The 15,577-nt window shown below is 43.0% G+C and overlaps 1 pseudogene; it reads left to right on the top strand.

Moving 5' to 3' along the window:
* Window positions 1-3,012: 3,012 nt before the first annotated feature.
* Window positions 3,013-15,577, top strand: part of LOC121282901 — a 41,482-nt pseudogene continuing 28,917 nt past the window's right edge.

The following is a 15,577-nucleotide window of genomic DNA, read 5'->3' as shown; positions in this document are numbered from 1 at the left end:
GGTGTACATCTGGCAGATGCAACAAAGGGAAACATGGGCAAGTTATCCTGGAAAGGGAACAAGTGCTGGAATGATGGACTGAATACATACAAGACTTATTTGAGGACAACAGACAAGAAGAAAAGCCAACAATTAAGAAAAACACACATGGTCTAAAGATCATGAAAGATGAATTAAGAACAATAATAAATAAGGTGCAAAACAATCAAACCAAAAGCCCGGGTGAAATAGTCACCGGACAATATAAAGTTTAGAAGACTTTAGAATAGACAAACTGACTCTCATCTTCAATGAAGTTTCTGGGAGAAATCCTGGAAGACGTAAGTAAATCAATATTTATTGTGCTTCCTCAATCAAGACTAAAAGAAAAATAAAATACTACAGATGTCGGAAATCTGAAATAAAAACAGAAAACACTGGAAATACTCAGCAAGTCTGGCAGCATCTGTGGAGAGAGAAACAGAGTTAATGTTTCAGGTCAATGATCTTACATCAGAACTAAAGCAGATCATCTGGTCATTTATCTCGTGGCTGCTTGTGGGAGCTTGCTTTGCATAATTGGTTGACACGCTTCCATCATTACAACCCTTCAAAAATACTTCATTGGTTGTAAAGCTTTTTGGGACATCCTGAGGTCAGAAAAGGTGCTATGTAAATGTGCATCTTTCTTTTTCTTTCTCTTGTTGGAGCCTCTGAAAATACATAAATATTCACATTCCTGCCCTTTAACTACACATTGATTTTCACGTAAAACTCAGTTAAACCAAATGAGTTGACCAGGAAGAGCCAACATACCCTTTTCCAAACCCATACTGATTCCACAGGGATCATCAGGTACCCTCTGGTGCTTCTTGGATGGTGCCTGGCCGGAATAGCTATTCCTCATGCATTGAAACATAAAACATGACTATTAATAGATTGTTTGACTGAGTCTATCGCAGCTGCTTCTAATCCTGTTCTCACCCAAAGTCCATGGGTCACTGGAGCATGATCCAGAGTGGCACCTCTACAAATTTTCCATACCTTCCTCAAACCAGGTGTACTCAGACTAACTGTGGTAGGCCAACCTTTGACTTATGCTTTGAAATGCTAAAACTGCACAGGTTGGGATTTGAATGATGGCATGTTGTCTGTATCTCCAGAAGTTATTCACAGGCCAGGCAAGACATTTATCCACTGGATCAGCAGAATCCAGCTTAATCAACCACTTTGTTAATTGGTCTGTACCCTTCGCAAAATTTTCCAGCCAAAGGGATAGATTGGTGACCTACTAATGGTAGCTAATATTGTCAGCCTTGACTCACTGGACAGCACTCAGAATAATTTGGGTCCAAGTCCCACTCTAAAGACTTGAACAGAAAAAATCTAGGCTGATGCCACAGTGCAGTACTGAGGGAGTGCTGCAATGTCAAAGCGCTTGGCCTTTGGATGAGATGTTAAACCCAGGCTCCGCCTGCTCTCTCAAGTAGACATAAAGATCCAATGGTACCGTTGCAAAGAAGAGTTATCCCCAGTGTCATGCCAAATATTTATCCTTCAATCAACATCACTAAAACAGATTTTCACACTCCTAGTTATGGGACCTTTCTGTGCGCAAATTGACTGCCACGTTTCCTACTTTACAACAGTGACTGCTTTCAAAAGTAGTTTATTGCTAATCCTTTTTTATTTTCTTTCAGATTTAGTTAACTTATGACTGAATACATAATTTAATCAACATTTGTCAGATTCTGCATTCAAAATTAAATAGTTTCAAGTTTAATAAATAACTGGTAAACTTATTTAAAAGCAATGCTCATGTAGCCACTACTGTATACATCTGACTGTTTGCATTGACATAGTTTAATTATTATGAGCATAAGTGTGTGGGTTGCATTTATTTCAGGTCTCTTTCCTTTTACCTAGAAAGTCTTTTCTGCAAACTCTATTATTTTTAAACTCAACCAGGTTTAGTAGGGCAGAGAAGCCAAAATGAGAACTGTCCTTAATAGCTGCTTCACCTCCTTCTCCACTCTTCTGCAGCTATAATTGTTTGAAGTAAGTAGTGTTAGTAAACCTGTTGAATGTAAGTGCTATGAATATTACCTACAGTGAGACAGTATTGTAGGAGAACCTTCATCACATGGACTGCAATGGTTTATGAAGAAGGCTCACCACCAGCTTCCCAAAGATCAACTAGGAATGACCAATAAATGCCAGCCTTGTCAGCCATACTCATATCCTGAGAGTGTATAAAGAATACACAAAGGTCACTATACATAAGTGAATCTCAGTAACTTTACCACAGAAGCAACCATTGTATCCCAAGCCACACCAAGAGACATAATACATGAACACAGCTTCTCAGTGTAATTCACGTGCTACAGGGAACACTGAGTACGTCCTTCACCCCGACTATGCTACCTTAAAGTGAACACCAGTCAACAGTACAACATAAATTCATTAAGTTTTGTTAGCTATTTTAATGGGCGTTTTAAAAATTAACATAATTAATGTTTGCACTATTAAAATACTGTAGATGTTAGAAATCTGAAATACAAACAGAAAATCTGGAAGTACTCAGCAGGTCAGGCAACATTCTCAAGAAAGGAAGAACGTTAACGTTTCAGGTTGCGATGACCCTTCATCAGAACTGAATGGTTATCACGGCCTTAAATGTTAACTACATAATTAATGTTTGATTTCTTATATGCAGAAATCATCCAAAAGTAGGATTGAATCCTAAATGTAGATGCTGAAACTTCTGTAGGTCTGAAATGGTGATTATTAAAAATCAATCATGATCAAAAGACTACATGCTGATGGAGTTAAGGTTATAGCCATACATACATTGGTGGGGTGGGGGGGTGGTTGGGGAGTGTGGGGGTGGGGTGAACCCAATTGTTGGAACCCAATGGAGAACAGTAACACACTTGAGATGGTTAGTGGGAAAAGGGAGTTGGGGAGGGGATATCCAAAGGAGAGAAGTAAAATAATTAGTTTATTTTCCCTTTGCAGTGAAAGATTGGAAAAATGGAGGATTCAATGCAACTAAGCTCTGAAAATGCTGCTCAGACCCGTGGTAACCTGCTCCTGAGGAAAATAAGGGGATTGATACCCATCAACTTCTGGCAGGAAGTGAAATGTATTTCCAGACTGGCTGGGCCAGTGGTGAGTTTACACCCACCTAATATCCCATCATATCCTCCACACTTCACTCTCTCCAAAAACGTATCCAATTGCCTACCAAACACATTTATATCATCTCCTTCAATGAGCTCATTAATACAATTCTCTTCACTGTGCCTATTTACATAATCTCTTTCAATTCATCCCTTTATTCAATTTCCTTCATTGAGCCTATTTATAAAATCCCCTTCACTGATTCGATTTGTATAATTCATTTTCTTGAGCCCATTTAGAAAATCCCTTTCAATAACCTTGCCCGTTAACTTATTCCACAACTTCCTACGCTAAAGGTGAAAGTCTTCCACTTGATTTTGTTTGATTGCTTCAAAGGCCATAACTTCTAATTTGTTTAACCTTATAATTGAACCTTATTCCTTTTGTAATTGCGAACACGTCAATGAAATCAACTTAAAATTGCGTCACCTTCTGAGAAAGAGAAATTGCAATTACATTCAGTAAGGGATATTATTGGTTTAATTCAATTTAATTTAGGTATAAAAGAATTTGATAAAAATTTAGTGGCCTTTGTATATTATTTATCATTCATTTTCCTTTGACAGATTTTGACACAGCTGATGATACTTCTCATAAATATTGTCAACTCTGCATTCTGTGGACATTTAGGAAACATTGAATTGGATGCAGTTAGTCTAGCCACAGTGGTGAGTTTATGTTCAGAATGTGCACATTTATGTGTCCCATAGTGAAAGGGCAATATTCATCGTTCTAGTGCTCAAGAAAGATGGCTCCATACGCATTTGTGGGGATTTCTATATATTTGTATCGTCTATAAAATAGTGATGGAAATGCATTGCTTCCGATCAGTTTGAAGCTTAGTGCCTTTACCAGCTGATGAAATGCTCCTTGTGAAAAAGCCTGGGCGTTACCTGCTGTTCTCAGTGGAAGGACAATGAGAAAGCAGCAGTTGCTTCAGTGGTCCTAGGCTAAAGAACAGAAACACCAGCTAGGAATCCCAGCTCATCACCATCGTCAATGAGCCACCCTGGAAGTCCGATGTGTGTGGACATTGGGTGAGAATGAGATTGGGCTCAGTCTGAATGCTCTTCGTGGGCAGATAATCCTCTGACAGCCATTTGGATCACACATGGGGACTGGTCACTTGTGCAAGGTATTCATGGGCTGCTGAGGCTCATGGCACTATAGCAACAAACAGAACTTGCATTTATATAGCACCTATGCATCCCAAGGAGCTTGATAGGATCATAAACAGGCAAAAAAAGCTTGACACCAAGTCAAAGAAGGAGGCATTAGGATAGATGGCTAAACGCTTGATCAATGAGGCAGGTTTTAAGGAGAGCTCTGAAAGGAGGAGAGAGACGTGATGAGGCAGAGGTTTAGAGTGAGAATTCCAGAGGCTGGGATCCAGGAAGCTCGAAGGAATGGCTGCCAATGGTTGGATAAAGGACATGGGGCCTGCATCACAGGCCAGAATTGGAGGAACACAGGTTGTAAGGATGGAGCGGATAGCACAGCAAGAGCACAGCAAGGGCCATGGAGGAATCTGAACACAAGGATAAGAATCCTAAATTCAAGACACTGGTGGTCGGGACCCAATATAGATCAATGGTCACGGGGGTCATTGGTAAAGCTGCCTTGGCATAAGTTGGGATACGGGGAGCAGAGATTTGGATGACATTCAGTTTACAGAGCTTGAAATATTGCAGTCCAGCTAGGTTGGCATTGGAACAATTGAGTCTGGAGAAAACCATAGAGTATCATGGTGCCTGATAGAAAGGAAGAGAGAAAAGGGAAAAAATGAGGAACAAAAAAATCACAATGGTATTTTATTTGTTTATATTTAAAAATTCCGATTTTGTATTATTTTTTAGCATGTTGGTAACATCTAGGACGATATTGCTAAATATCCCTGTTTTTTATTTATTTTGTACAGGTAATAACTGTATCAGGTTACTCTATAGCTGTCGGCTTATCTGCAGCATGTGACACACTCATGTCTCAGGTAGGTGCAGCTAACCCCAAGCTGAATAAAAACCATTTGCTAAGACAATAAAGCCACAAACTTCCATGGGTCTGGAGCAAACAAAAATAAACTTTACTATATAAGGTCAGAAAGATAAAAGAATTTGCAATATCTATCTTATACTCATAACATTCAGGGTAAATATGAGGTACATGTGAATGAACAGGCAAACTGTAGTTGGACACACCACGCTGCACAATAAGTGGCAGATGACGACCAAGACAGATTCCATGGATTTCTCAACAACCCACCTAGACATCAAGGGCAGAATTTTACATTCGGTGTGCGAGTGCGTGCCCGACACATCGGAACATAAAATGACGCACGATGGAGTTGGGCATGTGTCCTGATGTCATTGCGAAGTTGGGCGATATCTCGTTCAGCGGGCACACGCTGGAGTGGGCCGCGCAGCTGCTGATAATTGAAAGGCCTGTTAAGGCCATTAACCAGGTAATTAACCTGAATTTTACGCTGCCCGTCCAACCTTACAGTCGGTGAGCAGGCGAAAAGGCCAAGCGGCCTTTACATTTTTCAGGAAAGCTCATCCACGAGCGGGATGAGGCTTCCTGAAGCTATTACAAATTAAATAAAAAGTTTCATTTGAACTTAAACACATGTCCCATCTCATGTGACACAGTCGCGTGAGATGGGACATGTTTCGTTGAATTTCTCTGCTCTTTGTTAATTTTTTTCAAAAAGCGCTTCAAGACAGCTCCGTGCCTCAAGGAGATTGAAGCGTTCTTTCTGGCGCCCAAGTGCAAACTGCATGTTAGTGCCTGCTCTCCTTTCTTCGCCCGCACAGATAGCGCAACTGCTCGCGATCCAGGCATGGCAGGCCTTATTTGGTGAAATCACAGTGTGGACTTGATCGCGGGTGGCTGATGGCTCTATGAACGCCCCCCCCACAACCCGCCCGCTTCCACCTTGCCCACCCGGTGAATGGAACAGCCTGGCCCAGGAAACACTGAGTCAGCCAGCCTCATTGGAACTCTGTTCCTCTCATGAGGAATTCCAGTCTTTGCCTTCAAAGATCTTGCCTGAGAATTTTTTCCAACTGTCACTCCAACTCTGATGGGTCTCAACAACCTTCCATCTCATCTCCTGAGACTCAATTTCCCTGGATTCCCAAGGCTGCACTCCAGCACTAACTCACAAGCACAATTTCAGCTCTTTGGCCATGCCAAGCAGAATGCTATTGCTCCAAAGGGGTAGCTTCGACCCCAACGGCCCGCAGCACAGAGTCACCACTCTTCCCCTACCTTTTTAGGTCTTTAGTGCTTCTGCTAAGTGTGGAAGTACACCAGCGTGCAGGGATCCCCAGCATGTTTTCGTTCTTGGGTCAGCTGCGATTCCGTTGGCTGCGTCATGTGAGCCGAATCCTCAAAGCCATGCTCTGTGGCGGGATTGCTATTGGCAAGGATACAAGGATGTGATACAGGGAAGTCAGCAAGTGAGACTTCAAGCTGACTGGGATTGGAGTCGATGCATGGGAAGTCCTCGCTGCTGATCAGAGCGCCTGGAGACAAGCAGCCTGGAAGGACATGGGAAAAGCAGGGGGCAAAAGAAATGAGCAGATGGCGGAAAAGAGAGCCCACCAGAAGGAAACCAAACATCAGTCGGTCTCGGACCAACGCTATTCATCTGTATCAGCTGCGGAAGGGACTGCCACTCACAAATTAGCCTCCACAGCCACAACAGACGATATTCAATGCAGAAGTGACATACACCCTGGGCACAGTCCTTTGTCTCCCAAAGCAGACAGATGCCAATAATAATACAATGACCAGCAGTCTGTCACTTGATGCTGAAATCAATATACGCATCATAAAAGCTGTCACTGTTTTGTCCAAGCTGAGTAAGAGAGTGTGGAACAATAACAAATGGATTGAGAACACCAAACTGCAAGTCTACCATGCCGGAATTCTCAGCGCACTCCTTTACAGTAGTGAGGCCTGGGCAACATATGCGGGCAGGAGAAAAGGCTTCCACCCGCCCTGTCTCAGATGTATCCTCAATATTGCTTGGTAGGACAAGGTCACCAACTCAGAGGTCCTGGAGCATGCTAATCCCATCAGCATACATTCATTGCTAGGCTAACGGCATGTCACAGGATCACAGAATTGTTACAATGCAGAAGGAGGCCATTTAGCCCATCGTGTCTGTGCCGGCTCTCTGGATGAGTATTATGACTTAGTGCCATTCTCCTGCCTTTTCCCTGTACCTTTGCACATTGCTTCTACTCAAAGTAACATCTAATGCCCTCTTGAATGCCTCGATTGAACTTGCCTCCACCACACTTCCAGGCAGTGCATTCCAGACCCGAACCACTCGTTGTGTGAAAAAGTTTTTTCTCACATCACATTTGCTTCTTTTGCAAATCACTTTAAATCTGTGCCCTCTCATTCTTGATCCTTTTACGAACAGGAACAGTTTCTCCCTATCTGCTCTGTCCAGCCCCCTCATGACTTTGAACACCTCTATCAAATCTCCTCTTAGCCTTCTCCTCTCCAAGGAGAACAGTCCCAACCTCTCCAATCTATCTTCATCACTGAAGTTTCTCATCCTTGGAACCTTTCTTGTAAACCTCTTCTGCACTCTCTGCAATGTGTCACATCCATCCTATAATGTGGTGCCCAGAGCTGTACACAATACTCCAGCTGAGGTCTAACTAGTGTCTTATATAAGCTCAGCATAACCTTCTTGCTCTTGTACTCTATGCCCTTATTAATAAAGCCTAGGATACTATATGCTTTATTAACTGCTCTCTCCACCTGTCCTGCCACTGTCAATGATTTATGCACATACACATCAAGGTCCCTCTGTTCCTGCACCCCCTTAAGAATTGTACCCCTTAATTTATATTGTCTCTCCATGTTCTTCCTACCAAAATGCATAATCTCACACTTCTCCATGTTAATCGGATGGATGACAGCCATATACCCAAAGATCCTCCATACAGTGAACTGGCCACTGGGTCACAACAGCCTGGGAGCCCATACCACTTCCAGAAGCTACAAGCCAGATATGAAGATGAAGACACTGACATCTGAGAGACAGTCGCATGACATTGGTCATGCCCTGTGGAAGCTGACAGCTTGGAAGGGCACTGGAAGATGTGAGTAGAGACAGAAAACTCAGTTGACCAAGAAAAGGGCCCAGAGACAGCAGGGGCCAGCAAATCGTGCACTTTTGCAGCAAAGGCAGCAGAGACTGCCACGCCAGTGTGGGGCTCCTGAGCTGCACCAGGTAATGCTTAACACAGAGTTGATCACCATGGTGCAAACCATCGTGTCGCAAGAGGGAAGGCTTCCAAAAACCATACCTTTTAGTTGATTTACCAAATCAATCTTAGTCAGCTCCAATGCGCGATCTGCAGATTCTGTCACATGCGAGGCAGGTGGTGCCTGGAGTGTTGGGTAAATGAGGTCTTTGGAGATTTGTGTGCTCTCACTGACGCTTCAACTTCACCTTTGCATGTTCCTTAAGAAGCCTCTCGATGTGTTCAGTGTCTGTCTGAATAGACCTTATCCATTTTGGTTGGTCACAAGCCAGGGACTCCCATGAGTCGATGTGGGTGCTTGACTTCTTCAAGGATGCTTTCAAGACATCCCTAAAGCAGTTCCACTGTCCTCCTGGGAGTCTCCTGTCACAACTGAGTTCTGAGTAGAACAGTTGCTTTGGGAGTCTGGTATCAGGCACATAAATGACATGGCCTGCTCAGTGGAGTTGGTTTTGAGTGGGTAGCACCTCAATTCTGGGTGTGTTGGCTTGGGAGAAGACACTGCTGTTGGACTGCTCTCCTTGCAATCGGATTTAAAGGATCATGAGAAGGCACTGTTGGTGGTACTTCTCCAGTGCTTTGAGGTGTTTGCTGTAGATTGTCCAAGTCTCCAAAGAATGTAGGAGTGCGGGGATCACTTCCGTTCAGTTTAGTCTCGGATTTGTGATCCTGGTCCTCAAATACTCTTTCCTCATCAGCCGAGTGCTGAGCTAGCACATTGGAGGCGACGATGAGCTTCATTGTCTATGTCTACCTTCATTGAGAGGAGGTTCCCAAGCTATGGAAAATGGTCGACATGATCAACATTGATCTTAATCAGTGTGGGGATGGTGGGGGGCTCAGAGAGCAGGGGTGGGGGTGGGTCGGGGGGGGGTGTAGGGGGCATTGTTGGAGGTGTTGTGCTTTGGGAACTGGTTGGAAGAGGACCCTAGCTTTCCAGGTATTTAGCAATAGGCCCGTTTTCTCATATGCTTCAGGGAAGGAGTAGGAGCTCAGTTTCTGAGTGAATGCACACCTAAGCGCCATCTGCATACTGGAGCTCAATGACTGAATTTGGAGTGATCTTGGTTTTGGATTGAAGGCAGCCCAGGTTAGATAGTTTCCTACCTGTTCTGTAAATTATCTCCAAGCCTATGGGTAGTTTGTTGGAGGAGAGCTGCACTATTGCAGCAAGGGAGATGGGGAAGAGGGTTAGTGTTTGGCTGTCCTGTTTGAATACAATCTTCACTGAGATAGAGTCAGTGGTGAATCTTTCGGTGAGGAACACGGCTTGCATGTTATTATGGAGTGGGCAGAGGATGGCGAAAAATTTCTGAGGGCAGCCAAAATTGAGAAGGATACTCCGTAAACCTTGAGGAAGCTCTGAAGCAGAGTCATGCAGGCTCGAAACGTTAACTCCGTCTCTCTCTCCATAGAGGCTGTCAGACCTGCTGAGTTTTTCCAGCATTTTCTGTTTTTACTCCATTAGCCTGAATGGCTGACAGAGTCAAAGGGTTCTGTAAGGTCAAAAAAGGCCACGTGCAGCAGTTGGTGCTGTTCCTTGTATTTGCAGGGAACCAGGGTGTGATATAGCAGTCAATATTGATAGAATATCTTTAACAAATCTTTTAATCTGATTTTCAGACATACGGCAGCAAGAACTGGAAGCGAATAGGAGTGATTCTCCAAAGAGGGATTCTCATTCTCATGATAACCTGCTTTCCCTGCTGGGCCATCTTCATAAACATCGAGCACATTCTTTTGGCTTTAAAACAGTCTCCTGCAGTGGCCAAGTGAGAGTCTTGTTTATTCTCTAATTTCAAAAGAGAAGAAAATAAGACTATTTGAGTGAAAGAAAGGAGGCGGTCCACTGGCCCAGTGACAGAGTGTGTTAGTGAACACAGAAGTGTTGGATCAAGGAATGTTAGGATGGAGGTTCCAAATTGCACATTTACATATAGTGAGGGGTTAATCTCAGCTGGATCAGTGTCAAGCAGAGGCCAGCTGGTCTCCTCAATAGAGAGGGAGTCAATGAAATGGTGAGTCGACCATCTTACAGTGAACGCCGCCCGGCATCCAGAGCAGCAGCAGCGATAGGGAAATGCAACAGGTCACATGCTTTCCTGTGAGGTGTAGTGGAAGTAAGAAATTAACTCATAATTTAAAATGGAAAATAATACAACAAAGAAATTCCATTATAGAACTAAACAAAATGGGTTTGAGTCCTTGGAATACGGGGGATTTCAGGAGAGTCCCTATATCAATCCATCAATCCTCTCCACAAGCCCAGTCAGTGTCACCGTGTAACAGGCTGTCGGAGGGACCTTTCAGTTCATGGACTGAGTCAACTTTACTCTCCCCCAGAATCCTTTGCAGACAGATGACTGAAAACTGAGAAAGTGTGACTGAGTGATCCTGTGATTCAAACTCAGGTCTTATTGGGAGTTTGACACAAAGTTGATCTAAACACCAGAACAGCTGCTTGTTGGTGCTTCAGAAAATAAATAGAATCATAGAATTAGGATAGTATAGTACAAAAGGAGGCCATTCGGCCCATCAAGTCTGTACCATCTGTTTTGAAGGTCAATCCAGTTAGCCTCGTTCCCCATCTATCCAGGTATCCCCGTAATTTTTTTCTCCTTCAAGTATTTATGCAATTCGAATTTAAAGATAACTATTGAATCTGCTTCCACCACCCTATCAGGCAATGTGCTCCAAATTCTAACCACTTGTTGCAAAATAACATTTTTTTCCTTAAGAGGCCTCTCATTCTTTTGCAAATTACCTTGGAATTGTGCCCTCTGGTTATGGATCCTTTAATAATACCTCTTTATTTACTCTACCTAAATCCTTCATGATTTTAAACACCCTTATCAAATCTCCTCTCAGCCTTTGCTGCTCACAGGAGAACAATACCAAGCTCCCCATACTGTCGACCGCAGTGTAATCCCCCATCACTGGAATCATTCTAGTAAATCTCTTCTATACCCTCGCCAAATTCTGCACGTCTCACCATTTCAAAAGGATTGTGGATGATTTCCTCTGCAATTACAGGAAATACGGCTTTGAAATACTTCAGTGGGAGACAGGAATATCAGGGTAGAAACTGGTCCTTGTTGTGCCAATTTCCCAGGTAGAAAATGGGGACAAAAAGGACCAGTTTCGGGAAGCAACACCTGTGCCCATACTGCACCTGCATTGCAGGTACCTGCCATATTGGGAAAGGTGATTTTGTAGGGGTTTCAGGCAGTCGTGTACAGAGACATTTCCCTGTACATGTAAATGAAACAGTAAAATGGATGTTGATTTCATACCTGTAAGACTGTTGCACCAGTTGTTAGCCGAAACATCAGAGTTGTCGGAGTGACCATTTCAATGATACATTGTTTTCCTTCTTTTGTTGTGTTTCACACAGAGGCCTGGCTGTGACTCCGCTATGTGCCAGGTCTAAATACCTGTCTTCTTTGGCACGGCACCGTATGTTGGTACCTCACTAATGTTGCACGACTTTATTACCTCAATTTGAATTTATCTTTGGTTCCAGATGATGATGTTCGATGTTTTCCCTTTTATAATCAGAATCTTCTATTCTTGTTACAGTTTAACACAACAATATGTGAAGATATATATTCCTGGTCTTCCTGTAAGTACAGTAATTTATTATAGGTAACACACAATAAAAGACACACACAATGACACACACACAACGACACATACACAATGTCACATGCACACACACATACACACAGACACAATAACACACACACAATGACACACACACACAATAACACTCACAGTGACACACATACACAAAATAACACACACACATACAATGACATACATACACATAATAACAGACACAATAACACACACACAGGAATACACACAGAATAACACACACACAATAACACATGCACACTAACACATGCACACACACAATAACACACACACAATAACACACTTACACGCACACACAATAACATACACACACGCACACACACAATAACAAACACAAACTAACACACACAATAACACACACACACACACAATAACATACACAAACAATAACACACACACAATAACACAGACACTAACACATTAACACAAACACACGCATACAATAACACACACACACTCACTCACATACACACACACACACACACAATAAAACACAAACACACACACGTCATTCATTACCTGAAATGTGCACATAGCAAAAGAGTCAGCGAAGCTCACAATAATCTCCTTGTGACTAGGAATATCAGAACAGGAGTAGGCCATTCAGCCTGTTGAGCCTATTCCTCCACTCTATTAGAACATGGCTAATCATCTACCTCAACAGCTCTCTGGAGTAGAGAATCCTAAAAATTCACCACCCTCTGACTGAAGAAATTCCTCCTCATCTCAGTCTTAAATGGCTTACCCTTTATCTTGTGACTGTGTCCCCTGGTTCTAGAACCACCACCGTCCCCCCACCTGTCCCCCCAGCTAGGGGAAACATCCTATCTACATCCACCTTGTCACACCCTGTAAGAATTTTGTAAGTTTCAATGCGATCACCTCTCATTCTTTGAAACTCTAGAGAATACGGGCCCAGTTTCCTCAATCTCTCCTCACAAGACAAACCTGCCATCCCAGGAATTAATCTGGTGAACATCCATTCCATGGCAAGTATATCCCTCCTTAGATAAGGAGACCAAAACTGTACACAATACTCTAGGTGAGGTCTCACTGAAGTTCTATACAATTGCAGCAAGACATCTTTATTCCTGCACTCAATTCCCCTTATGATGAAGGTCAACATATCATTTGCCTTCCTAATTGCTTGCTGCACCTACATGCTAGCTTTTAGTGACTCATGAACAAGGATACCCAGGACCCTTTGGACATCAGCACTTCCCAACCTCTCACTATTTAAGAAATATTCTGTCTTTCTGTTTTTACTACCAAAGTGAATAACTTCATACTTATTCACATTATATTCCATCTGCCATGTCCTGGCTCATTCACTTAGCCTGTCCACGTCCTCTTGAAGCCTACTTGCATCTTCCTCACGACTTACGTTCCCATCCAGTTTAGTGTGATCAGCAAATTTGGAAATATTACAATTAGTCCCCACATCCAAATCATTTATATAGATTGAGAACAGATGTGGCCCCAGCACTGATCCTTGCGGTACCTTACTAGTCACAGCCTGCCATCCTGAGAATGACCCATTTATTCCTACTCTCTGCTTTCTGTCTGTTAACCAATCATCAATCCATCCAAGTATATTTCCCCCAATTCCATGCACTTTAATTTTATTTGCTAACCTGTGTGGGACCTTACCAAAAGCCTACTGGAAATCCAAATACACCACATCCACTGGTTCTCCTTTACCAATGCTACAAGTAATATTCTCAAAAAACCCCAACAAGCTTGTCAAACATGATTTCCCTTTCATAAATCCATGCTGACTCTGCCCAATTTTGCCATTCTTTTTTAAGCGTCCAGTTATCACGACCTTTATGATAGATTCTAACATTTTCCTTACTGACGTCAAACTAACAGGTCTGTAGTTCTCCATTCTCCCACTTCCTCCCTTCTTAAATAGTGGCGTTACATTTTGTACTTTCCAGGCTGCAGGAACCTTTCCAGATTCTGTAGCATTTTGAAGGATAACCACCAATTCATCCAATAACTCTCTAACCATCTCTTGCAACACTCTGGGATGAAACTCATCTGGTCCAGGGGAGCTATCAGCCTTCAATCCAGTTAACTTTTCAAGCACTCCCTCTTTACCATCGTGAATTTCTTTCAGTGCCTCAGTTTCACAAGTCCCTTGGTTGCCTAGTATTTCTGGGAGATTTCCCGTATCTTCTTCCATGAAGACACACATACAAAGGGCAGAATATTGCGCTCGTTGGGCGGGCGTGCGCTCGACCCCAGTAAAGGTAAAATGACGGGCAATGATGTCGGGTGAGCATCCTAATATTCTCACTCGGAGGGTGCGCATGGGAGCCGTGCCCGCTATTAATTAAGTGGCCTATTAAGAAACCAAGTGACTTGAATTTTTCACTGCCCATCCAACGGTTTGGTTGGCAGGTGGGCGAAAAGGCCAAGCGGCCTCTGCGTTTTTGGCAAAACATCATCCACAGGCGGGATGAGGTTTTGACCAGGGATTAAAAAAATAATTAAAAACTTTTAATGCTCATACTTAACATGTCCCTGCTTATGTTTCCATTATTTTTTAAATCTTTGTTTTTATTATTAAAAACCTTCAGCTCCCTGAGGGAGCTCTGTGCATGTGCGGACTTCCGCGTTAGATGCTCCTCCTGCCCCCATCCCGGCAGTGCTGAGCACTGCAGTGCGCGTTTAACACTGGCGGGCCATTAATTAAAATACAACCTGCATTTTTAAAATGCACACAAGCCACTGGCTGGAATGCTGCAGCGTGACTCCCGAAGAGGTAATGGAACCCCACCCTGTTGCCAGACAAGCTACTTCTAAACACAGCCAGAAACTAACTGTTCCCCCACGGTAGTGACAATGAGACATAAAGGGAGATGGGTATCGTCTCATGAAGAAATCCTGTGAGCAATGCCCAGACAGACTTGTGATTTTGCTTCCCACTTGGAATATACAAAGAAGGGGTTAAGAGTGAGCTGAAAAGCTACCCTAGTGTCTGTGGGTGGTGGTGGTGTAGTGGTATTATCACTGGACTGGTAATCTAGGAACCCAGCATAATTCTCTGGGGAATCTGGGTTCAAATCCCACCACAGCAGATGGTGGAATTTGAATTCAATAGAAGTCTGGAATTGAAAGTTTGATGTTGATTGTTGTAAAAACCCATCTTATTCACTAATGTCCTTTAAGGTGGCAGTGGTGGCATAGTGGTAATGTCACTAGGCTAGTGTTCTAGAGACCCAGGTAATTTTCTGGGACCTGGTTTGAATCCCACCAGAGCCGATGGTGAAATTTGAATCCAATAAAAATCAGAAATTAAAAGTCTGATGATGGCCATGAAACCATTGCTGATTGTTGTAAAAACCCATCCCAATCACTAAGGAAATCTGCCATTCTTACCTGGTCTGACCTACATGTGACTTCATAGCCACAGTAATGTCATTGACTCTTAAATGCCCTCTGAACAAGGGCAATAAATGTTG

The sequence above is a fragment of the Carcharodon carcharias genome, chromosome 10 (genome assembly GCF_017639515.1).
Source record: "Carcharodon carcharias isolate sCarCar2 chromosome 10, sCarCar2.pri, whole genome shotgun sequence".
Taxonomy (NCBI): domain Eukaryota; kingdom Metazoa; phylum Chordata; class Chondrichthyes; order Lamniformes; family Lamnidae; genus Carcharodon; species Carcharodon carcharias.
The sequence above is the reverse complement of the archived record's forward strand: the minus strand, read 5'-3'. Positions and strand labels throughout refer to the sequence as shown.